General features: G+C 33.7%; 1 non-coding gene across 1 annotated transcript; it reads right to left on the reverse strand.

Annotated features, from left to right (window-relative positions):
* Positions 1-15582: 15582 nt before the first annotated feature.
* LOC120130247 lies at positions 15583-15697 on the reverse strand. Its single transcript, XR_005516814.1, has one exon. It is a non-coding gene; the product is annotated as a U5 spliceosomal RNA (small nuclear RNA).
* Between the last annotated feature and the right edge of the window lie 9697 nt (positions 15698-25394).

Here is a 25394-nt window from a genome sequence, read left to right on the forward strand (position 1 = left end):
TCCATTGTTCAATTGAGTGCCTAATTGAAGTCTATTTCCTCTAAAAATTTAACTGTGACTAATTAATATCTTGTAATGTTTAATAATATGATTTATTCTTAGAATTCATGCCCATGTCTAGTAGGTGAAGCAAAATGACTATTTTGCCCTCGATTGATAGTTTTGTATGTTTCAAAGGCATGCACTATTTGTAACTGAATACATACGTTCAAAGATATGTTTATTGCATGATTAAGCATGATTGTTTGTTTATTTTCTCACGTTTGTCACTTAGTAAGCATGAGTAGGATCTGTTTGTCTGATTAACTATAGAATCTAATGTGACATTAAAATTACTCGGGTCATTCTTCATGGTTGGGTATAGGGTGTTACACTAGGATTGATGAGTATTTGTATTTTATTCTGTAAACATTGAAAGCAGTAGTTGTACGTTAAGCCATGTCAACTTATTCTTCGTGAAGCCATGAATGTCCTTATATTATCCATTTTGGTATGAATACAATGTACTCAAATTGGTATAAAAAGGACAGTATATCAGAACATGTGACTGTGGATATTATCTGTGGGTTGCTGTTGAACCTTCCAAGAGAGATTTTGTATGGGTCATTATGGATTGTCTCACCAAATTGGACTCATTTTATTCTTGTTTAGGTTAATTATTCTCTAGTTAATTTCGTTATACTGTGTATCTCTAACATTCTCTAAATTTCGTGAGGTTCATAAGTCTACCATTCTTGACATTGTCTGATTCTAGAGATTTATACATATGACATTAAATACCCGTATGATGCATTATGTGGACGTAAATGTCATATTGATGGACTGAACTTTCAGAGAGAAAATATCTAAGTTCAAGTCAATTCCGGATACAAAGGATGTTGTCTAGTTGATCTATAATCTTTTAAGAGAGGTTTTAATAAATAGAAATCATATGTTCTCCTGAAAAGAAGAGGTTGAGCCATAATTGAGTTCAATTTTAGAAATTAGGTTGTTTCCAAAACACTTCAGCAATGGAAGGTACTAGGACCTGGGCGTTTGAGGGCAAGCTCAACCGTAGGTTATTTAGACTAGTGTATTTTTTAGTTAGTAAGAACAACTATGCTAAATGATACATTTTGATCCCATTCATATTATTTCGATTGAGGATACGTGGTTCAAGTCTAATTTGTTCTTCAAGGAGAAGCCTAATCAGATTTTGGATATACGAGAAAGTTTTACAGAGCAAACAGATTCTGATGGTTTAAGTTCAGTAATAGAATCAAGTCCCCTATCGAAGTAATATGGAAAAGTTCATGAACTCAATATTTGCATATGTATGATTCAGATAAATTTGAATGATTAAATTTCTATAAAGGGGAAGAGTTATCAAATCCATATTTGGGGATAGAATTTATTATGTACAATTATAGATTAAAATGAATCTTCTTAAAATCTATGGGCTATTTCATGCATTCTAAGAAATTTAGGACTATTGGTTGGATTTTCAACCTTTAAAGTAGTTGTGTTGTAAAATGAATTGAAAAAATGGTGAAAGCCCCAAGGTTTTGAACTTATGAATTTAGGGGCTGAATTGGCATTTCTTATCAATTAAGCTACAACATCTTTGAGGACCTTTTCATCTCCCATTTTTTCTCCCTCATTTTTTTTTAAAGTTTACTTCTCTACATAAAAGTGAATTTCACCATTGATTTGTCACCGTATGAGTATCTATTTATGACATTAGCCACGCCAAGTAACCTAGCTTTCTATTCTACTTCTACTAGTACTAATAGTGTCATCGTTGTTATCATCGTTGAATCAGATGAAGTAGGGGAAGTTCTAATCTTTGATGGAAGCATATCTTTTCCACTCTCCATCGTTAAACAATAGTACATTTGAAGGACTACTTAATTAATTTTATTCAATTCTAGAAATTTTGATGAAATTCTAAGCTAATTGGACATTGCATGCATCGCACGTGTCATCCATGCACATGAGCTTCGTCTGCCAATTGGAACCAGTATGTATCCAACCCGTACCTGATCTGTATCAAACCCGCAAAACCCAATCTATAACCCATGGCTTATTGGGCCAACTTGTTTGGCCCAGCTCATGATAACCCAGTCCACTCTGTTAAGGCCTAAAAATTGACCCTAGTTTGCTTGCTCCGAGTCAGACTAGTCCAGTCCAAACAAAAATGATTTTGTTTAGCTAAATGATCTAAACCGAACCAGTCTGGTCTAGTTGAGTTGTAGTACACTTAGTCAAGCTAGGCCACATCATCCGAGCCAAACTCAGTTGACCCATTGATTATTGACCGCTGCTGAACATTGATCGTTTACCATTGACTTCGATTTTGACCGATTTTAATTTTGGTATCTTGATTGTTTAGTATTGAGTCTATTGTTATGGTATGTTTTTCCAAATAATTAGGAGGAAAAATAGACATCTTAGAGTGTATGGTGATTAATAAGTTGATGGAAATAATATTTTTGCAATGAGTTGAATTTGATGGATTAAATTGAATAAAGTTAAAGTGAAAAGTTCAAGGGAAAAACATAAAAAGTGAACATTTGATGTAAAAAGTGAAATAAAGTCTTAAGTGTTTTCTAATTTGGTTGAGGAGGGCGTTGTTCAAATTTGATTAATGAATGGCATAAAATGAAAAAGGAATTGGTGAAATTTTGAATCAATTTTGCAAGCCCAATTGGAAATGTTTTTGGCCCAAATACTGACAAAAGGTCTAATGAATCAATATCTAGGCCAACTTGTCGATAAAAAAAACTAGAGTATTAATATTAGTGTTATTAAACACTAGTTTTTCGGTTGGATTTGACCCAGGAATGTTTGTGAGACCTCCGTGACTTTATAAATGCCTTCCTAAATAGTAAAGCTCAACAATTTATAACCCTAAACACTTCAAATCGCTGTTCACCATCTACTTTAGAGAAAAATCTTGATTTTATTATTCTTTAGCTTTCAACTCTCAAGGAAGTCTAAAAATAGTGTTCCTTGAGCCCATTTATACATTTTTAATCGTCTTTTACATAGCTTATCAATACTCTACTGATCCTTTAGTCATTTGGAGGTGAGAATAATGGATTTTCATCGGTTCTTCACAATAAAAAATCCTAATTTTTGGTGAGTATGATTTTTAGAGAACTCTTTGTGTATATTTTTATTTTATATAGATAATAATGGATTTAATATGAATTTTTTAAGAAAGTTTGGCTATCGATACTCATAATGTAAATTTCAGATGATTTTCATTTTTTGGTTTCTTTTTATTGTATTTCTTGCTTTAGGTTTATGGATTTTTTTAAGAATATAGGAAACTTTTATTAGAGAAAATATTTTTTATATTAAAGGTAGTTGTCGCGGCCGTCTTTTGGTTGGGCCCGTAATTGGGCTTCGACATAGGAAAATGGATTAGGAGTCGTCACCGATCATTTATTTTAAAACAAATGGGTTGATCGGATACCTAGAAACGTCTTTTAAAAACAACTTTAAGAAAAATTATTTTTAAGACAAAAAACTTATCTACGTTTATAGAGATTCGATTAAAACGGGTTCGGGAGTCGGTTACAGTCAAGGAAGGATTAGCACCCTTGAACTGCCTTTTCGGTACCATTTAATTTTCTGTTGTCGTAATTGTGAAAATTTAAATTTAAATTTAAAAATTCAATTCGAATTGTTCACATTTAATCGATTGAAATTACTACTGACAACTGTGACCAGGAAAACATTCTGAAGTCTTAATCTTCTGATGCTCCGTCGACATGCCATTTTAAAACTCCAAGCTAGAAACTGATATAGTCGGCTAAAACAAGTAACAATTGAAGGCGACATAGATTAATAATATTTTTGTTGCAATTGTAGCAGGGCATTAAGGAAACGAAGACTAATTAATAAATTTGGCAACGTAGACTACAAACATAGAACACCATAACAATGATGAAGCTCAAGTTTCAGGCCTTGTTACACAATGTTAGTGCGTGCATTGTGTTGTGGAATTCGGGTTAATTTCCACCAATAATAACAAATTCACATTGAAAACTATTATCTAGGTGACTAGTGTGAAAATGATTGTACTAAAAATCACACCAAGGTAGATTCCCAGGAAAGATGAGGGGTCACAATTGTCCCTCTTAAAACCCACTTTCCTTAGACAGAACTAACAAGACAAGTAATTTTAATAGGACAATAATTAACAACAACTACACCCGACAATAGCTATTAAATAAACATAAAGAGAACACCAATATTTAACAAGGTTAGGTCAAAATTATGCCTACCTCCTCGAACACTACTAAAATAATATTTCACTAATAGAGGAAATATTACAAAGAGAAAGAAAGAATACAAATAACCTTTAATATAGAAGAAGGCTTATATTTGTGGGATACTTAACTAAGGAGGATGATGGCTCTATTTATAACAAAAGAATTTCCCCTCCTCCTTATACACAACCAATGTGGGACTTTGCCAAAAAACCAACAAATCTCCACCTTGGAAAATTCCACACACATCTCTCAAAAATTCAATCTTCAGAGTGTCTACAAATTCATCTTTCAATTTGTAACAATATTGACCAAGTCTAAACATGTTTAAACTTGACCGTAGTTACCACTTTTGTCAACATATCAGTAGGATTCTCAATGGTCCGAATCTTCTGGATTATAACTCCACCTTCTTCTAGAATATCTCGTACAAAGTGATATCGAAGATCGATATGCTTCGTCCTTGCATGGTAAACCTGGTTCTTTGCTAAATGAATAGCACTCTGACTGTCACAATGCACTTTGATGTGCTTCTGTTCCATTCCCAATTCACCAAGCAACCCTTGAACCCAAATTGCCTCCTTCACAGCCTCTGTAACTACCATATACTCTGTCTCTGTAGTAGACAAAGCCACTGTTGACTGTAAGGTGGACTTCCAATTGACTGGTGCCTTTGAAAATGTAAACACATAACCAGTAGTTGATCGATGCTTGTCCAAATCACCTGCATAGTCTGAATCACAATACCCAACTACACACTGACCATCTTGTTTGTCCTGCTGAAAGACCAAACCAACATCTACGATGTTCAGAATATATCACAGAATCCATTTCACAGCTTGCCAATGCTCCTTTCCAGGATCATGCATATACCTGCTCACAACCCCAATTGCCTGTGAAATATCGGGTCTCGTACATACCATTGCATACATAAAGCTACCAACAACACTTGCATACGGAACCTTTGACATGTATTCCCGTTCTGCATCATCCTTAGGTGACATGGTGTACCAAGCTTGAAATGAGGAGCAAGAGGTGTATTAACTGGTTTTGACTTCTCATTCATGCCAAAACGTTTTAGTACCTTCCTCAGATATTCTTTCTGAGACAAACAAAGCCTTCCCAATTTCTTATCCCTTGATATCTCCATGCCTAGAATCTTCTTCTCTTCACCAAGATCCTTCATCTCAAACTCCTTGTTCAATTGAGTCTTTAGTTTCGTAATTTCTGTCTGACTCTTGGAAACTATTAGCATATCATCAACATAAAGAAGAAGATATATATATGATACGTCTTGTAGCTTACGTAAATACACACAATGATCATATTTGCTTCTTGTGTACTTCTCCCCTATCATAAACTTATCAAATCGCTTGTACCACTGCCTTGGAGATTGCTTCAATCCGTACAACGATTTTTCTAATTTGCACACCATCTCTTCTTTTTCAGTAACTTTGAATCCATCTGGCTGAGTCATGTAGATTTCCTCATCTAAGTCTCCATGTAAAAATGCAGTTTTTACATCCATCTGAACTAGTTCCAAATCCAACTGTGCTACCAAAGCCAACAAAATTCTGATGGAGGAATGTTTTACAACTGGAGAAAATACTTCATTATAATAAACTCCCTCCGTTTGAGCGTAGCCTTTAGCCACCAATCTTTCTTTGTAGCGGATGTTACTCTTGTCAGGAAATCCATCTTTCTTTGCATATACCCACTTGCACCCAATTGCCTTCTTTCCATTCAGAAGACTAGCTAGTTTTCACGTTTGATTCTTTTGAAGGGATTGCATTTCTTCATTCATGGCGATCCTCCACTTTTTATGATCTGAACTTTGGACTGTTTCATTAAAAGTGGAAGGAACGTCATAAATTGCAATTGGTGATGCAAAAGAGACCATATCAGCATAACGAGCAGGTTGTCTAATGGTCCTCTTTCCCTTTCTGAGTGCAATTGATTCATGTTGCTGTGGAGGTTCTTGGGTATGAACCTCTTCTTCATCTGACTCTTCTTCTACCATAGGAGAATCATCATCAGTTTCTTTACTGGCTGGGTCAATTTTACTTCCTTCAAACTCCACCTGTTTGGGAGTTCCATCTGTCTGCTCCAATTTTTCTGAAGTCACCTTTCTCAACATGGTAGATTCATCAAAGGTAACATCCCTACTGAAGATTATTTTCTTTATTTCTGGACACCAAAGACGATAGCCTTTCACACCAGAGGTGATCCCCTTAAAGATCACCTTCTTTTCTCTTAGATCCAGCTTTGACTCCTTAACATGGTAGTATGCAGTGGAACCAAACACATGTAAGGAATCATAATCTGTAGCAGGTACTCCAAACCATTTCTCTAATGGTGTTTTACCACCAATAGCAGTCGATGGTAAGCGGTTGACAAGGTGACAAGCATAGACCAAAGCCTCAGCCCAAAATTCTTTGCCTAACCCAGCATTAGACAACATACACCGAACCTTCTCCACTAATGTCCGGTTCATACGCTCTGCCACCCCATTCTGTTATGGTGTAGATCTGACAGTGAAATGCCTGACAATACCTTCTTCTTCACAGACTTTCATAAATAGATCATTTTTGTACTCTCCACCATTGTTTGTACGGAGACGTTTGATTTTTCTTCCTGTTTGAGTCTCCACCATCTTTTTCCATTTAAGGAAAAATCCTAGCACCTCATCCTTTGTCTTCATTGTATTCACCCAAACTCTCCGGGAAAAATCATCAACAAAGGTGACATAATAGTATGGTCCTCCCAATGAAGTTGTCTTGGAAGGCCCCCATATATCTGAATGAACATAATCCAAATTACCTTTATTATCATGGATTGTTGTTCCAAATTTCACCCTCGTCTTCTTCCCTCTGATGCAATGCTCACAAAAAGCTAATTTGCAAGCCCGAGAACCCTTCAATAATCCTTGATCTATCAACAATTTCAAGGATTTTTCACCAACATGCCCCAAGCGCATATGCCATAACCTGGTTTCTTCTGACTCTGTTCATCAGTAGAAGCTACCACTGCTGATGTCCCTACAATTGTACTACCCAGAAAGTAATACACATTGTTTCTTTTCCGGATTCCCTTCATTATCACCAGTGCACCAGAGATAATCCTCATAATCCCATCTTTTTCCCTCACTTCTAAACCTTTTGACTCTAAGGTTCCCACAGAGATGAGAGTTCTCATTAAATATGGTACATAATGGACACTTGTTAAGGTTCTGATTGATCCATTCTGATTCCTCAATCGAATTGAACCAATTCCAAGTGTGTTAAGAGGGGAATTATTTGCTGTGTATACAATTCCACCTTTTAGTTCTTTAAAATCAAAGAATCATTCTCTATTGGGGGTCATATAGTGGCTACAAGCTAAATCTAACAGCCATGAACTGGAATAGCTAGTTGATGGCGTAGCAGCGAATGCAAAATCTGAATTGTATCATCATACTCGACCACATTTGATTCTGAGACAGCCTTTCCCCTTTCAGCTTTGTCTCTATTCTTTAGCCTGTGACATTCTTTCTTCCAGTGCCCTTTTTCTCGACAAAAGGAACATTCATCTTTTCTCAATCTGGACTTTGACTTCGATCTCCCTCTCCTTCCTTTATTCTGACTCTTCGAACGACCTCTAACTTTCTCAATTCATAACTATACAAGGCAGCAGTTACTTCACTCAGAGACACATCAACCTTCCCATGAAGTAGAGTAGTTTCAAGATACTCAAACTCATCAGGAAGTGACCCATCAACATCAGAGCTAGATCTTCATCTTCAAAAGTCACGTCCATATTCATCAGATCAGTCACCAGCTGATTAAAGCTAGTAATATGATCATTCATAGTGGTACCTGGTACATAGTTGAAGCGGAACAATCTCTTTTTCATGTAGAGCTTGTTCTGACCGCTTTTCTTTAAAAATTTCTCCTCCAGTGCCTTCCACAATTTACTTGCAGAAGTTTCGTTAGAAAATGCATACTTCTGCTCTCTAGAAAGACACGATTGAATAGTACCACATGCCAATCTATTGATCCTCTTCCATTATTTCTCCTTGACATCATCTGGTTTATCTCCTTCAATAGCAATGTCTAGACCATGCTGAAATAGGGCATCTAGAACCTCACTTTGCCACATGTCGAAATGACCGGTGCCATCAAAAATCTCCACTGTAAATCTAACATTTGTCACAACATTTCTTGCGGATGTTTTTGTGTCGTCTGCAATTTCTGCTACAAATTCTATTTAATAGCTGTCAATGCGGAATGTCAATTACCCTAAGCCGCAACCACAGAGCATACTAAAATAACCAAGAGCGCTGATACCAATTGTTGTGGAATTCAGGTTAATTTTCACCAATAATAACAAATTCACCTTGAAAACTATTATCTAGGTGACTAGTGTAAAAATGATTGTACTAAAAATCACACCAAGGTAGATTCCCAAGAAAGAGGAGGGGTCACAATGGTCCCTCTTAAAACCCACTTTCCTTAGACAGAACTACCAAGACAAGTAATTTTAATAGGAAAATAATTAACAACAACTATACCAGACAATAGCTATTAAATAGACATAAAGAGAACACCAATATTTAACAAGGTTAGGCTAAAATTATGCCTACCTCCTCGAACACTACTAAAATAATATTTCACTAATAGAGGAAATATTACAAAAAGAAAGAAAGAATACAAATAGCCTTTAATATAGAAGAAGGCTTATATTTGTGGGATACTTAACTAAGGAGAAGGATGGTTCTATTTATAACAAAAGAATTTTCCCTCCTCCTTATACACAACCAATGTGGGACTTTGCCAAAAAACCAACACATTGTTGAGCAAAAAGAGCATAAGGTCGAATTATAGTCGAAGTAATTACCCTGCTGTAAGCATTGTAATTGAAACTATTCATGAGAAGATCGGCCACGTCATTCTCCAACAAGTCTCAATCGAGAAATGGTGCCTACGGTTTCAAGTTCCTTCACATTACTCCCGAGCAAGGTCATCACAGCCCAGTCCACACCAAATCAGCCATGCAAAGTAATAAGATATTAAAAAATATTGTATTCAAATATTTTAATAGAGATAAAGTTCCAACACCAAAGCTAAGATTCAAGATATAAAATTGAGAATTAAACACACATAACACATTGCTTTCAACAAAATGTTTCTCATTTTGTTTGTGGCCAAAACAAGCAAAAACATCGTACCAAAGTTGAATACGCCATCACTGTAAGCTCAGCTCTCAGTTTGCTCCCTCAACCTCCTAATAGTACTCCTCACCGTAACAACAATGGCAGTGTTCATAGTATATGCACCACCAGCTTTAACTTTGCCGCAATCCTTGCAGCCCCATATTCCGACGATAACAGCGCTAACACGACCTTCTTCATTAAAGCAACTGATGCAGAATCTTCTATTAGAGTAGCATGTATTTTTTCATGAACCACCTCGAAAGCCGTGAGTCTGGATCTCTGGTTTCGGTACAATATGCCCTTTCTAACACTCCTTGAGCATGAAGGGTGCGAATTACACCAAGTGCGATACCATATCTAGCTGTGGCAAGACTTCCAGTGTTGCAGTGGGTCAAAACCAAAAATATCTTTGAATTATTCTGTTGCTGCTGGAGCAAAATAGCACCGTGAGACTCAATAGCTTTGTTTGTAGCAACATCATCGTCAAGCATAATTTCCGCAGCTTCTATATAAGCCTGAAAAACATTATCTAGCGACCATCAAGCTTAACGCGTTGCTTGTGTGCTGCGTCAGAGTCCAGAAAAACCATCGTTTTGTTCCAGGACTGGGTGGCGTTGATGTACGTCAGCGCGCCCCAGCTGTCGGATTGGTAGCAAAGCGCGGCGCTCATCCATGTACGTGCGTCCTTGATCTTGCCGCGCGTCAAGGCGTTGATGGTGAATTTGATGCGGTGATGCGAGTTGGAAAGGAGCTCGAGGCAAATAGTGGTGATGTTGGTTCAGGTGAGGTTTCCCTTGGAGGAGTCGAGGATGGATTGGACCATGGATTGTCCGGTTTTGAGGTTCTGGGAAGATACATGAATGGTAGATTGGATGATTTGAAGCAGTGGCGGATCCAGAAATTTAAGAGTGGAGTTCAAAATTTTAATTTTCTTTTTTTAAAAATAATGAGTATGCAAAAAGTGTAATTTTCCCCCTTTTTCCTTAACACATTAAGTTAAATTTAACCACTTTTTCAAAATAATGGGATGTACTTGTCCCCATAGGCTTAGTGCATCCGCCACTGATTTGAAAGAAAGTTGGGTTTGGAGGGAGAGAAGAGTATTGTGTTAAAGCTGTCTCACACGGTTGCGGGAAACTAGTGGATCGACATGCAAGGCGGATTTGGCAGGCGTTTTAGTAGAGGTGGTGGCGATGGGAGTCTGAGAGACCACCCTCACTCTCTCTATGCATTTTTAATTTACAGCCCCCCTTTGCAGGTGGTATATCAAACAAATTATATAACCCCAGCAGTCACAGCCTGTCCCCAGCAGGGGTGTAAACGAGCCGAGTCGAGCTCGACTCGAACTCGAAAACTTTAAATGTAAGCTCGACTTGAAAACTTGCGAGCCTATAAATCAAAAGATCGATTGAAACTCGAGACTCGATTGAAGCTCGATTTTGAGCTCGATTCAAGCTCGAACTCGATTCAAGCTCGAACTCGATTCATGCTCGAACTCAAACTCGAATTTGAGCTCGGTTCGAACTCGATTCAAGCTCAAAATCGAACTCGAATTTGAAACTACAAAAATCTTATAATACATTTAAAATATATAAATAATTTTCCCTTGAATCAACTATCACCAATACATTTTTTTATGATAATATGAACTCATTTAAAAAACATTATAGGATGCATACAAGAGTAGTTATGGTTGTAGAACAGGTTCTAAACACATAAGATCAAACATGCACCCACAGCAGGCAACCATTTACAATCATCCCCAAAGCAAAACAACAACTCTTGCCATAAAAGTATTGTTTCAAAACTCAAAATACAAAGGCAAACAGAGTTGTCGAGCAGAAAACATACAGCAATTTACAAGTTTAAATTGAACATATCAGCTCTGGCCTTATCTTCAAACTACCATAGAAATCGGGTAACATTAAAACAACAAAAATAATAAAAAAATTGATGAAGAATTGATGATTCAAAACAACCGCAGTCTCCACAAATTCAAGTCGTAGCAAAAAAAATTATAGTCAAACATCCTGATTGTTTTATTTTACTTTGGAAAGAAACATATTGGTTATGTTCATTGTACAATATGTTAGATAGAAGAGGCAACAGAGCGGTCGAATTGAGATGTAATTGTCATCATCGTATTAAAAATAAATAATAGCTGATATACTTTCTTTATCTCTGTAATTCTGCTTGGAAAATCACAGCTGCCTATCAGAATAACGACAATGGCTAGAATACTAACTATTCTTTTGGTGAATGTGGAGATCATGATAGCAGAGCATAGATTATGTTCCAAGAAATTTTAATAAACATGTTTATAGTCATACTCATGAAAACATATTACCAAAAAATAAGAACACGTGCAATGATATTTGTTCGTGCAACTCGTTGACATTGCAGTAAAAGCTTGTCGTCCAAACTACATGTGTCGTGATATGAAATTCAACCAGAAAAATCTGGGATATGTGCAAGAGGTTATGCAAATCAAGTTGACACACAAGTTCTAAATTATAGCAGACATATTCAATGCTTGAGAAGAACAATGAATATAAGGCAACATTCATGAGACTTGAATGGACAAATAAGAAACATGTTTGTTAAAACGAGTGCCTTTGATAGATAACTTCAAAATTGTGTGACAACAAGAGAAACAACTTGAAAAAATCAGATGGAAAGGGGGATAGCAAGTATGAATACCGATTTGTGTTCATAATATTCAATTTTTTAGATAAGATTAAGCGATTAATAGAAAGTTTTTACCTGATTCATTGCAACATAGGCATGCCCTTTATGTATAAACACCCGACGACCAGCTACAAGTTCTGGAACTTCTTCAAAAGGCACCTTAATAGGGTGGAAGCCTGGAAGGTGCACAAATAAGCTAGTTAAAACTAGAAACTATGTCAGATTTTTATCCAAGGATTAACCCTGGCCTATGAAGACTAACTATGAGACCATCGATGTTCTCTCTAAACCATAAATCGCCAACCGAGAATGATATTATATTTAACACTGTTTAATCCAGACCCCTTTATTTCTCCATCCACGTGCTTACTATTACTAATACATGTAAATGGTCAGAGCACTCTATACACCTAATTGCAATACTACTGAAATAGGTTATTATACATTATATTAACACATGGCTACAGGAGATGACTTCCAGTAGCAAATCAATTCTTTTTCATAAGGGGTAAGCAACCACTGCTTTTTGGTTGAAATTTAGAAGATCAAGAAAACACAATAGTACCTTCTAGAATATTGCATTAGCTGCAAAAAGAAAAGAAAAAATAAAAACCAATCATAATATAGAAAAATGATCAAATAATGTTTATTTTTTTATTGGTAATCATAGTTTTATGACTTAGACAAGCATACATTATTGGAGGGATTGAAACTATGAACGGTTATGCTTCAAAATGGACCACAAAGGAGAGATATGACTGATAGAGCTTGGGATGAGCCTCGCCGTTCAGCGGTACTGCTATGCTCTTTATAAGTATTCACTGGTTGAGAAAATGAAAGAAAAACTAGCAGTGGCCAAAGAACAGTAAGTAAAACTTACCTTCTCGTTGATAGGAGCTAGCCTTTCTCGCCCAGAGTCTTGGGGGAGCGTTTAGGCCACGGTGGCTGTGGGTTTCTGCTAGGGCTGTGCAAGTGGACGAGGTTTGAGAGGAGAACGGCCAGGGAGGGAAGTTTTATCCAGAGAATGTTTTGAGGGGGAAATGAATTAGGGTAAGAGTTTTTACCCTAGATATCTTGCTTTAGTGTTCCTTGAATTTGTGCTTGTTTTTAATTGTGTCTTGTAATTTTAATTATTTGACATTGTAATCCCTTAGTTGGCTTGTTTAATTTAATGAGTAGTTTCTACTTTGTATGCCAATTTTCAGTTTTATATTGTTTTGGTCTTTCATTGCATTTTTTAAATATGAGTTTAAGTTATTAATAGTAGGTTTAATTTTATATTGTTTCATCTTAATGTATGAGCATTAGCATTTCATTCGTATGTATGCATGTATCGTGTAAGCACACTTTAGTTTAGGTAATAATTTAGTCCCTCTTTAGGATTGTCTTCTTTAAGTAGTTATGTATAAATTAAACCATAAACCCTAAACCTAAACCTAAACCCTAAACCCTAAACCCTAAAACCTAAACCATAAACCCTATCACATAATTATAAGGGATGGGATGTCTTAGTTGTATTATAGAATTTTTAATATATTTTTAAAATTTTATAATTATCAATAATGTATTTTTAATAATGTAATTTTAAAATATCTAAAATTATAATATAACATTTTTTCGAGTTGCTCACGAGCTTTTCGAGGCGAATATCGAGTAGCTCGTTTTGGCTCGTTAAGAAATCGAGTCGAGCTTGAGCTCGAGTCAAGTCCATTTGATCCGAGTATTTATCAAGCCTTGATCGAGTCGATCTCGAGTAGCTCACGATCTGTCTCGTCTCATTTATAACCCTAGTCCCCAGAAAAAATATGAAGTGTCAGTTAAAGAGCCGAAAACCACTCCTTAGAGAAGGGGCAATCACATATATGCCCTTATTCTCTCCATCTCTCCCTCACCCCGCAAAAGAAGTGAGGCGAGTTCACAACAAACTCCCCACGAATAGGAACGATTGAGATACGTGGGTTGGAGTTGAATGGGTTGAGTGATGGGTTTTGGGTCGGATCCGAATCTGGGTCTTGTAATTGGGCTGGGATTAGGCCTACAAAAATATAATTTAATTTTATTAATAATAATATAATGTTTTCGTAGACCCAGAAAAAAATGGGTGTCTACAGTAGTAAACCTCTTTACATGTTTTGTTAATATTCTGCTAAGACTGCTATTAATTTAGGATTTGAGCTTAATGTAGATACTAAATCTTATTAAAATGGTAATGATTTTGATACAATTAGGATGAATTAATTTTGGTAATAATTTTTAATTGATGATATAAATAAGGGAATTAAATAATTATTTTATAATAATAATACAAAATCGTATTAAGAATATTTCCTTAAAATCTTGAATTGAATAATATTAATTATTCTATATCTCTTACTTTCTTTGTTAAAATAATTTAGTATTATTATAAAAATAATAACAAATACATATAATATTGATAAAGTTAATAATTTTTTTTCTTAAAAACCTTCAATGGAATATATTTTTGACCCGATTATTTTCTTCTTTAATATGATCTAACGAATAAATCCTGAATTGAATAATATTAGTTATTCTAGATTTAAAAAAAAAACACATTGTGAGAATAAATTTTCTAAGTATTGTATAGTCTTGCAATGACCTTTGATAAACGATTTTTAGAATAGAATTCAATTAAATCAAAGTTTTTTTTATGAATATTGTGTTAATCTATGCTTATCAACGTATTGTTGAGTGATTTGACATGTGCCTATTTGTTATATCCCTATGTTTAGCTTTGTGGTTGATTTGGTTTAACAACATTGAGTCATCGAAAATTTAGTACATATAATTTTTTTATTAATTTGAGGTAAATACACTGCAATATCTCTTTTGTTCAAAGATAATTCTTAATCTTATGATATTGAACGCTTATACTCTTGATATCTATGGTGTTTGAACCCATATCCTAAAAAAAATAATAACAATTCATTTACCAACAAGGCCACTTAATTCGTACAATTTAATATGTACATATAAATTGAAGCTCATATAAATTAAGCTTCGTGGATTGTGAAATATCGCTTGATGAATTCACACATTATCCTAGGATCATGGTTATCAAAATCGGACCGGATCGATCAATTCGACTGGTTTAACCGGGAACCAGTTGCCTGTCCGGTCTGGTCAGTTTCCAAAACCAGTTTGGCAATGAATCGGCTGGGAACAAGTAGAACCGACTGAGAATCGGTAGAACCGGCTGGGAACCGATTCGAACTCGAGTATTGCTGAGCTCGATTCAAACTCAAAAACTTTAAAAGAAAGCTTGACTCAATTCTTAAACTCACGAGCTAAAAATTATCAAACTCGGCTCGAACTCGAAATATAATATTGAAACTCAACTTGAAAAGGCTCGAACTCAAAAAAAAATTCAAAAGCTCAATTGAAGCTCGATTTTGAGCTCAATTCAAGCTCGAAGATTGGGATGAGGGCATTCAACGAGGAACACCCTTCCAAAAATAGGCATATGCCGCTTTGAGTGGAGAGCACGATATTCTTTAGTACAAAGCAAAAGAATAGCTCACACTGTACTCACCACAGGGCTCTATGATTTTGAATGCCAAATTACCTCTATTATTTATAGAAGTCAGTTGAGATGCTCTTCTATGTTTCTTATCCATGTGAGATTGTTTTGTTCTCATATTTTTACTCTTTAGACTTTTGGGCCTACAGCGACTCTTTGCTTTGATCATCAATCTTCCAATCAAATACTACCAAACCATTAGAACTAAAGTTAACGTTTTTGTGTTGTATATATTAATATTGTTTTGAATACTATGTAAATCCAAATAGAGTCTTAAGTATGCTCTGATCCTAGACTAAGGAGTCACCCTAACCTAAACTTTAACTCAACCAAAAAAGAAAATAATGAAGTCTGTCTGGGTGGTGGAGACAAACATGAGAATACATTATTCTATATATATAACAAAACAAAACCCATTAAAACATTAAAAAAAATCATTAATTTAATGGATCTGGATTAAATGACAGTGTTTTTTGAACTTTTTATTTGTTAGTTTGTTTATAAGTTTTATTTTTTAAATAAATATCCTTTAAACATCAACAATGAGTAAAAGATATTTTATTAGAGAGCTTGTAAATAAATGCTCTTTAAGCATATTTGGTGAGATGAAGAATTCTAATACTGTATATTAAATTAAATTAATATAATAATACATGAAATATTATTTTTTTAATTTCTTTCCAAATGAACAACTATAATTAATATTTAATACTAATTTTTCTCTCAAAATTATTTCTAAAAATTAAATTTAGCCCTTTAATTGTCCCTAGCTAACTAGAAATAAACAAATTAGTATGATGTTGTCAAAATTAGAATGGACAGCTTCTAATTTTCTATATTCTTTCAAATATAAATCAGTATCAATGAAAGTATTCATATGCTTTTCAAACAAAGAAATGAAGACGAAAAATTGTATATGTTTTTGAATCATAATATAATTGAAAACATGTTAAACAAAATAACAATCTCACCATAAAACCAAATTATTTAAGTCACATTCAAGATTATGACAACTTACTGTGGATAAATCAACCTGATACAACAAATTTTTGTATTAAAGAAATCAAATTTCAGGGAGAAAACTTGGTGGGCTAGTTTTTTTAATCATATGGTCTTATTTCACCATTGATGGCTACAACGCCATTTCTGGTTGTGGTGCTACTATGCTAGCATTTCTTTCATCACCATAAAATCTAAAAGGGTTCAACTTAGTTGTAGAATAACCGCTTCCAACAAGGCCCAAATGGTAATGCCTCAGCCCCATATCATGACCCATAAAAGGAAAAAAATAGTCACCTTCAGCCATATCAGTATTAGATCATAGGGGTACTAAAAGTTTTGAATGGGATCAGCCCCAGGTCAATAGCAGTTAAACTTGAGGAGCCGACACTAAAAGGAAGTCTTAGCAATAACTATTCTGAAACAACACTTGAAGAGACGATAACAAAAGGATGTCTTGGTGACACATATTTTTGTAGTAGCACTTGTGCAGTCTACACCAAAAGATGTATTGGTGTATGTTCTGTATTAAATCTTGAGGAGTATCCACTAAAAGGATGCCTTGGCAGCACCTGTTCTGATGCAGCACTTAACTGCCACCAATTGAGGCTTCGAGTAGCCCCAAACCAACAACGACAACACTAGATCTGCCACCATATGAAGGACCTGATAATATGAGTTAAGGTGAGACACTTGAGCTACAAGGCGCAACATATAGGTTATAATGAGGTTAGCACATATCATTTTTTATGCTGCCATAATGCTAGCTCTACCTCTAAACTCATTGGCGTTCATTATGTTATGGAACCAATCGTCTCAGGAATAATACTTGACTGCTTCCCTCTCATTGCCTCCAATACCTGCAATGACATCACAAATTTCAGAATTTGTAGTTGCACCAGGTCCTTGGGGTGGTGGTTATAAAGGAACATATCCTTTAGAGGGCCCAACTTAAGAGTAGGTAACTTTTTTATAATATTCAATACATTTCCTTATATTTGTCCTCCTCGCTTTCTCGAACCAAATCAATACATCTAGTTAATTTCGATTAATGCCATCCATCATTTTTCATTGATGCATTTGAAGCTTTAGTTGCTCCACCTCTGATTCCTCGTTCTTCATGTTGAGCTTCATAATATGATCAATGACCTTGAAAAGCTTCTCTTTCATGTACATCTTCATGTTCATCATTTTCTTCAGATGTTCTAGCTCTCTAGAATTAGATAAAACAATTTGATCAATAGCTTTACCTGATCAGGTGATGACCACACCATTGGCTCCTGCTCCCCTGGTTATTTATGAGACAAGCTTTTAGACCACATAGAGTGTTAAGCTCCTCGGCCTTTTTTTACTAACCCTAGCCTTCTTTTTCACGAGGCTATCTCGATAGAAAGCGTTGCTGGTAATCCAGGCGAGCTTAACCTTTTTCTTGTCATTGCTATTTCTTTGAAGACCTAAATATTTTAATTTATTGGTAGACAATAGTGTGTCTTGCTCTTAAAATTATTTCTAGCAAAAGGTGAAAAAAAGATTAAGGTTGCTCGAAAAGAATATGAGTCCTTTATACAGTGAGTAAGGCGACACAAACCATCCACGATCGAAGTAAGGCATATCCATTATAGGTAAATAAAAAAGATAAATGTTGATTGGTTGGATAATCCAATTTGTTGCATATTATGGTAAGTAAATCACCATTATTATAGTAATATATTTGTACTAGATTTTAACTCAATTGCCTGTTTTTTGAATTTTTCCTAATCAGTAACCATTAAACAACTATGTAGATTCATGTTTTTTAAAGATAAGATTTTATCATAGTTGAAAAAGAGATAATTCTATTTATGTAGATCAAATTTATTTACAATCTTATTCTTTTAATTAGTTCATAAAAATTTAATACCATTTTTTGCAATAATTTGGGAGTTATTACAAGATAATATTTTTTTTTCATAATATTTTTTAACAAAGCAATTAATCCAAACTACAACACTCCCTAAAAAATTGATATATTGATCATTTGTTCAAATAAATGTGTCATTCACAATAAATATTATCATACAAAAAGTGTTAAATGATATAAACACATAGACATTTAAAGAAAAATAAATGCCAGTTTTTATTCAGATTGATGTACTTCAATTTTGAAAAAAAAAACGAACTCTATATGTTAACCCAAGTCTAAAAGCTATATATTGATCAATCATCTCATAAGAAAAGTACATTAAATAATAGTTTTTTACAAAGTTAACACCTATGATAGTTTCTATATGAATTTCTACATTTTATAAGAATTAAATGACGATATATTGTCATATAAAGTATATTGGAAATACTTACCAACTATATAATTAATCAATTCATATTCTATAATGTGTATTATTCATGATGATTGTCCAAATTTTGTCATGCTCGAGAGGGAAGACATGCTAATTTAAATTCAAATATAATTTAATATTCTAATTTGAATGACAGATTTCACATATATAGACACATAATAAAATTAAAATGCATATGTCATAATGATCCTTAATCTTGGATCCAATATCTAACTTAAGCCAATGATTTATCTTTTGGAGTTGTTAGTGACCTTTTCAGTTAGATAGAGTCAAGTATCAAGAGTCAATTACGTGTGAGGAATGATGAACACCCTCACAACGTGTAAAATCAGTTATAAAGTTGTACAAAAATTTAAAAAGAATCCAATTACTTACATGTGGAGATTTATTAATGTAAAACGAATAAAATAAAGTCAAATATTTGACTAAACATGTAAATTAAAGGTAAGATTAATCTATAAAAACAAATAAAATGTCACAAATACCAAATAAATAAAAATAATGCATATCGAGGAGATAAATTAAACTAACATTAAAATTAAGGACATAGATAAATACTAAAGGTATGAATGTAAAGTACAAAATTTAAATGGGGCAAAAAAGAAATACAAAGAAAGAAAAATCACAAATGCAAACAATTAAACTGTAAAGACAAAAAAAAGAAGAATGAATTTAAAATAAAAGATAAAATTTGAAAATAGAATGCTGATATGTGTGAAATGTTGTATGTTTTATTCCTCATTTGTCGTTTAGATTTTACTAATTCATCTCTTTTTGGGTTTATTTTGGTTAAGAGTTTCGTTCGACTATAATAGCCCAAAACCAATAGTTGAAGGTAGAGTTTGGAGTTCACTGGAATTCATGGCAGGAATTGTGTGCACAGTCTTAGGCACGATCCAATCCGAGTTTGATGCAATAGATTTTAATGATTTAATCAACAGCTTCTATAAGCAAGCCAACATTATCTTAAAATCTAAATCAAAATTATTTAGAAGATAATTTTCTAGGATAAAAAGATGAGGTTATTCATAAGATAATGTAACATTCATATGGAGCCGCAAGTTTTGAACATTTATCTTTTTTGACAAACCTTTAGATTTAAATTTAGTCCATTAGTTTAAATATTTTTATCTTTATCTTATCTTTAATTTTAGGGATTTGTTACGTTATCCCTTTAGGCTTTTCGGTATAAATATTCTATTAGGTTTAGTTTTTTTATTCGGATTGGATTTGATTATTTACTTGGTTTTCATTTATAGAATTTCTCTTTCTCATCCTTTTATTTTCTTCTTTATTTACTTCCAAAACAAAATGCTAAGCATGATCCAATCCATGCTTATCTAAATTTTCATTTAGCCTAAAACTTTACCATGGCTTAATATTAAGTCGTGAGAGTTAAGTTTTGCACTTCACACCTTTGAGAAAGTATTCTTTGATTCTATAGAAATTAGAAGTGGCAATCGATCATTCCTTTAAAGGTTACAACACATTCAACTCAAAAAGACACCATTGGCTTGAAGTTTGTTTTGGCTTGTAGTTTGGAAGTCGATTCGGTTGGTCATAATTCGACTTCCTACGAACAAACTTAGCGATGATCCTTTAAGGGAAATCAAGATTGAGCTTGATTCTTGTGCATACATGATAAATCAAGTTGGGCTCTTCTGAAACTCAAAGTTATCATGATTCTAATGGCGATAGAAGTGCTTATATCAGCAAGGATCAAATTTTGGAGATTAGTGTAACACCCATCTCCCGTATACCTTTTTGTACACGCGATACAAATGTCATATCACTTTTAAAATATTTCCTCTTTTAAAAACCCATAAAATTTTGTTTCTAAATTTTCTTAAAACATAACATTTTTAATATAGAGCAAAACATTAATTGAAATATGTTAAGAGGTTTTACTTAAATACAATTTAGAGCGTTTATCGTACTTTAATTACATACCAACTAAATTTTCCAAAACAAACCAGATTGTCCTATAGTTATTGATGAGTGAACCTTAATTGATGAAAGCTGCTGCTACTGCTACCTCCTTACTCAACTATTCTCTGCCTTTACCTACGCGTGAAATCAACACAGGTTAAATACTTATTTAGTGAAACATAGTACTGTAAAGAAACATTTCTATATACATAAGTATATCACGTTTATTTGGTTTCGAACTAATTTGTATCATCAATAAGGATTATATAAGTCCATATTATTTAAACCAAATTTCTTTCATACTATCATCGTAAACATTCTTAGTATGTCCAACATATATTTCCTTCAGTACATTTTTCCTATTATTCTTTAGTAATAATTCATTAATCTCACTTATGACATCCTTTCATGCCTTTAATGTACTGTTATGCATTTCATTTATGTCAAATTGGACTGTTAAGCATTTAGCCTTTTACCCAAAGGCATATAGCCTTTTACCCAAAGGTATATAGCCTTTCATCTAATTTCATGATTAACACCTTCCTATCCAATACAAAGCTAGGCCATTAATCTTTTACTCAAAGGTATTTAACCTTTCATCTAACTGGCCTAATTGACATTTTTCTTTCAAATGCACAGCTAGGCTATTAATCTTTTACTCAAAGGTATTTAACCTTTCATATAACTGGCATAATTGACACCTCTCTGTCATATGCAAAACTAGGCTATTAATCTTTTACTCAAAGGTATTTAACCTTTCATCTAACTGGCAAAATTGACACATTTTGTCAAATGCACAACTAGGCTATTAATCTTTTACTCAAAGGTATTTAACCTTTCATCTAACTACATAAATGACACCTTTCTGTCAAAGGAACAGCTAGGCTACTAATCTTTTACTCAAAGGTATTTAACATTTCATCTAACTGCATAATTGACACCTTTGTTGTCAAATGCACAGCTAGACTATTAATCTTTTACTCAAAGGTATTTAACCTTTCATCTAATTGGCATAATTGACACCTTTCTGTCAAATGCACAGCTAGGCTATTAATCTTTTACTCAAAGATATTTAACCTTTCATCTAACTAGCATAATTGACACCTTTCTATCAAATGCACAACTAGGCTATTAATCTTTTACTCAAAGGTGTTTAACCTTTCATCTAACTGGCATAATTGACACCTTTATGTCAAATGCACAGCTAGGCTATTAATCTTTTACTTTGGAATAGTTTCTACTCTAATAATTATTTATAATATCAATTAACTCTTTCAACTCATTATCAACTCTATAGTTTGCACACGTAGTGCCAATTACAGTAATTCCAAACTTATTATTATTTACGTGGGTTGCACACATTACTAATACAGAAATTCATAAACTTATTTTGAATTTATTATTTTTGCACACAAAGTGCCCATACAGAAATTCATAAACTTATTATGAATTTTTTAGTTTTGCACACACAGTTCCATTTAGAAATCATTATACACATAGTAAGCAACGTGTATATATAACTATTATAACATATAAGTACATAGTAAATGCACTCACTTGGCTTGTCTCGCTATTATACCCAATACGCCAATATGATTACTTAGCTACTTTGCCTTTGCCTTTACTTTTTCTTGACTCGGGAGTTTGATTTCGGTCTACTCAAACATTCATTAAAGACACGTACAATATCAATTGTTAGTATATTCACTAACATTTATACTTAAACAATACAAAAAAAAACTATTATTATATCTTCTATAATAATCTTAGCCTATTTTCACATTTTTTGCTCATGAGTATCGATACCCCTACCATGATATCGATACTACTATACTATGATACCGATACACTATTACGGTACCGATACCATTTCTGCATTATGTTATCAATGGTATCGAGACCATCCTCATAGTATCGATACCCCCTCTTGGTATTGATACTACTTGCATCAATATCAATACTACTCAGCTGATTATACCGATTTTCCATTTTTCAGCCCGAATCTTACCCAAATTTGGTCAAATTTCCTTATGTTACCCCCAACAATACTATTAAACTCTTCTATACTTATCCCTACTAACTTTCCTTCATTGAGCTTCTTAAAACATCTAAAATTTCTCAAGATCATCTGAATCTAAGAATCACACCACATTTTCTAACTTGTTTTTAAATTCATCCAATGCTTATAATCTCTCATTTACTTATTTGACAAGTCAAATCTAGTAGTAAATATCAATAAACACTCATATCTTAACATATCATTTCAAAACCCATTTTCTTAATTCTCTAATATTTCCTCCATCTTATAGTTTTAATCTTATATAACCTTTCCTTAAGCTTACATATCACTTAATTTTGCAATAACCAATCAAAATCGAAAGGAAACACTAACCAATTAAAACTTTACCTTTGTTATGGAATATAGCTATTTGCACAGGAAAGAAGAAGAAAAGAGAAATGGCTTTTGGTAACTTATTTTCCCTTTTCCCCCTCTTACTTTAATACCTTATTAAAAGTGAATTTTAAATTCATTTTCCCTTTAAAGGACCAAAATTCCCTCTTAATTCATCTATTGATACAATTTAGTTCAACGCACTATTCCAAATAATTTTCTCATCTTTTAGCATTTATTCAAATAAATCTTCAAATTTCAAATCTTTTCAACATAGTCCCTGACCTGATATTTGGGGTATTACAATTCTCCCCCTTAAGAAAATTCATCCTCAAATTTAAAGACTTTATGCGTTTACCATAATACTTCAACCAGAGGAATCATTTTGTTAAGCGATTTCTGAATTTCTCTAATCCAGATCTATATTAGTTTTTTTTATAATTCAATTCTTTAAATCTTGGTACCTCTTGTTTTAACCTAAATGTATAGTCAACGTATTTAATGTCTCAAAAATAAAATCTTTCTAAATTCTTAATCGTCGAGAATACAAATTCTCCCACGATAATACAAACATCTGTCGAACATGACCTCAAAAGTCCTTAATCTCTTCATTCTCTACTTATAAAATTCTTATCTAGAATTTTTTCATTTTTCCTTTGTAATTCTCTTATCATATCTAATAAAAACATCGGCTTCATCTTTAATTCATCCCACAATACTATTTTCATTCAATGTTAATTGTACATCCATACCTCGCAAAACTACAAAAGGTTCTAAGCAAGTGCCTCCACAACAATATTGACCTTTCCTGGAATATAACCAAAGATAACTTCATACATATTTAGAAGCTTTGTACATATTTTATGTCTCAGGTTCACTCTCTTCAATTCCACAAGTTTAGGCTTTTGTAATTAGCATAACTATAGCACCGCTCATTATACCGACAATGACGTCAAAATCTTTTAAGGCAACTCGACTTCTTCCGACTCTATAACATGCATAAATAATTCCTCTTGTGAGTCTTTAACTTTATTGAGGCATATGACACAACCTTACCTTTGTGCATAAGCACATTTCCTAAACCGTTGATAGATGCATTAGTGAAAACAATCTTTATCCAACTCAAGCTGTAAAATCACTGATGTCTCTATTACAAATCTCTTTAGCATTTCAAAACTCTCTTGACTCTTTTGCATTCTACAAAAGACATATATTTCCTTAAAACTTGGTTAGTAGCCAAATAAATTGTGAAAAGTTTTTCACTAACCTTCGATAGTAACCAATAAGCCCCAAAGAAATCCGAACTTCAGGATCATTCTTTGAAAGTTTCCAATTTACTACAACATGAGTTTTTCTTAGAATCTATTCTTATACCTTATGCCGAAACAACATGGCCAAAGAAAGTCTTGTTTGCTATCCAAAATTTCACATTGGGATAGATTTTTATACAAGTTCTTCTCTCGAAGAGTCTTATTTAACTGTCACAATCTATGTATAACCCCATAGATTTATCTAAAAAGACATCTATCAATTCTCGATTTTTGTGAAATTATCTGAAAATTGTATTTTAATTAATAAACCATCTATCTCATTAGCCAGAAAAGCTATATATATATATTGACATCATTTTTTTCACAATCATTTTCAATATCACTTTAAGAAATGATTTTACTTTCCTTCCAAAATTATGATTCCATACCCTCTACATCTTGCTGAACTAATTGTCTCTGGCGACAAATAACCTATTCCCAATATGATCTTAACTCATCAATTGGTAATTCCATCAGATTCACCGAGAACATAGCCCCTGGAATCTTAATTAATTGTTTACTACCTGCCTACTCACACTTGTACCATGACATATTAGGGTTTATGACTATCATTTAACTCAATATTGGTTCTAAAGGAATTCCTCTAGCTTTAGCCAACTTTGTACAATTAAATTAGTGTTAGGACCGTCGGCGCACCCCATGGCGCAGCGGAAACAAAACTCGACGGTCTCACTAGCGATCCAAGTACGAAAAACTGAAATCGGGAGGAAGACATGCGAATACTTACAGCG

Source organism: Hibiscus syriacus, unplaced genomic scaffold (assembly GCF_006381635.1).
Source record: "Hibiscus syriacus cultivar Baekdansim isolate YM2019G1 unplaced genomic scaffold, ASM638163v2 tig00110528_pilon, whole genome shotgun sequence".
Classification (NCBI taxonomy): Eukaryota; Viridiplantae; Streptophyta; class Magnoliopsida; order Malvales; family Malvaceae; genus Hibiscus; species Hibiscus syriacus.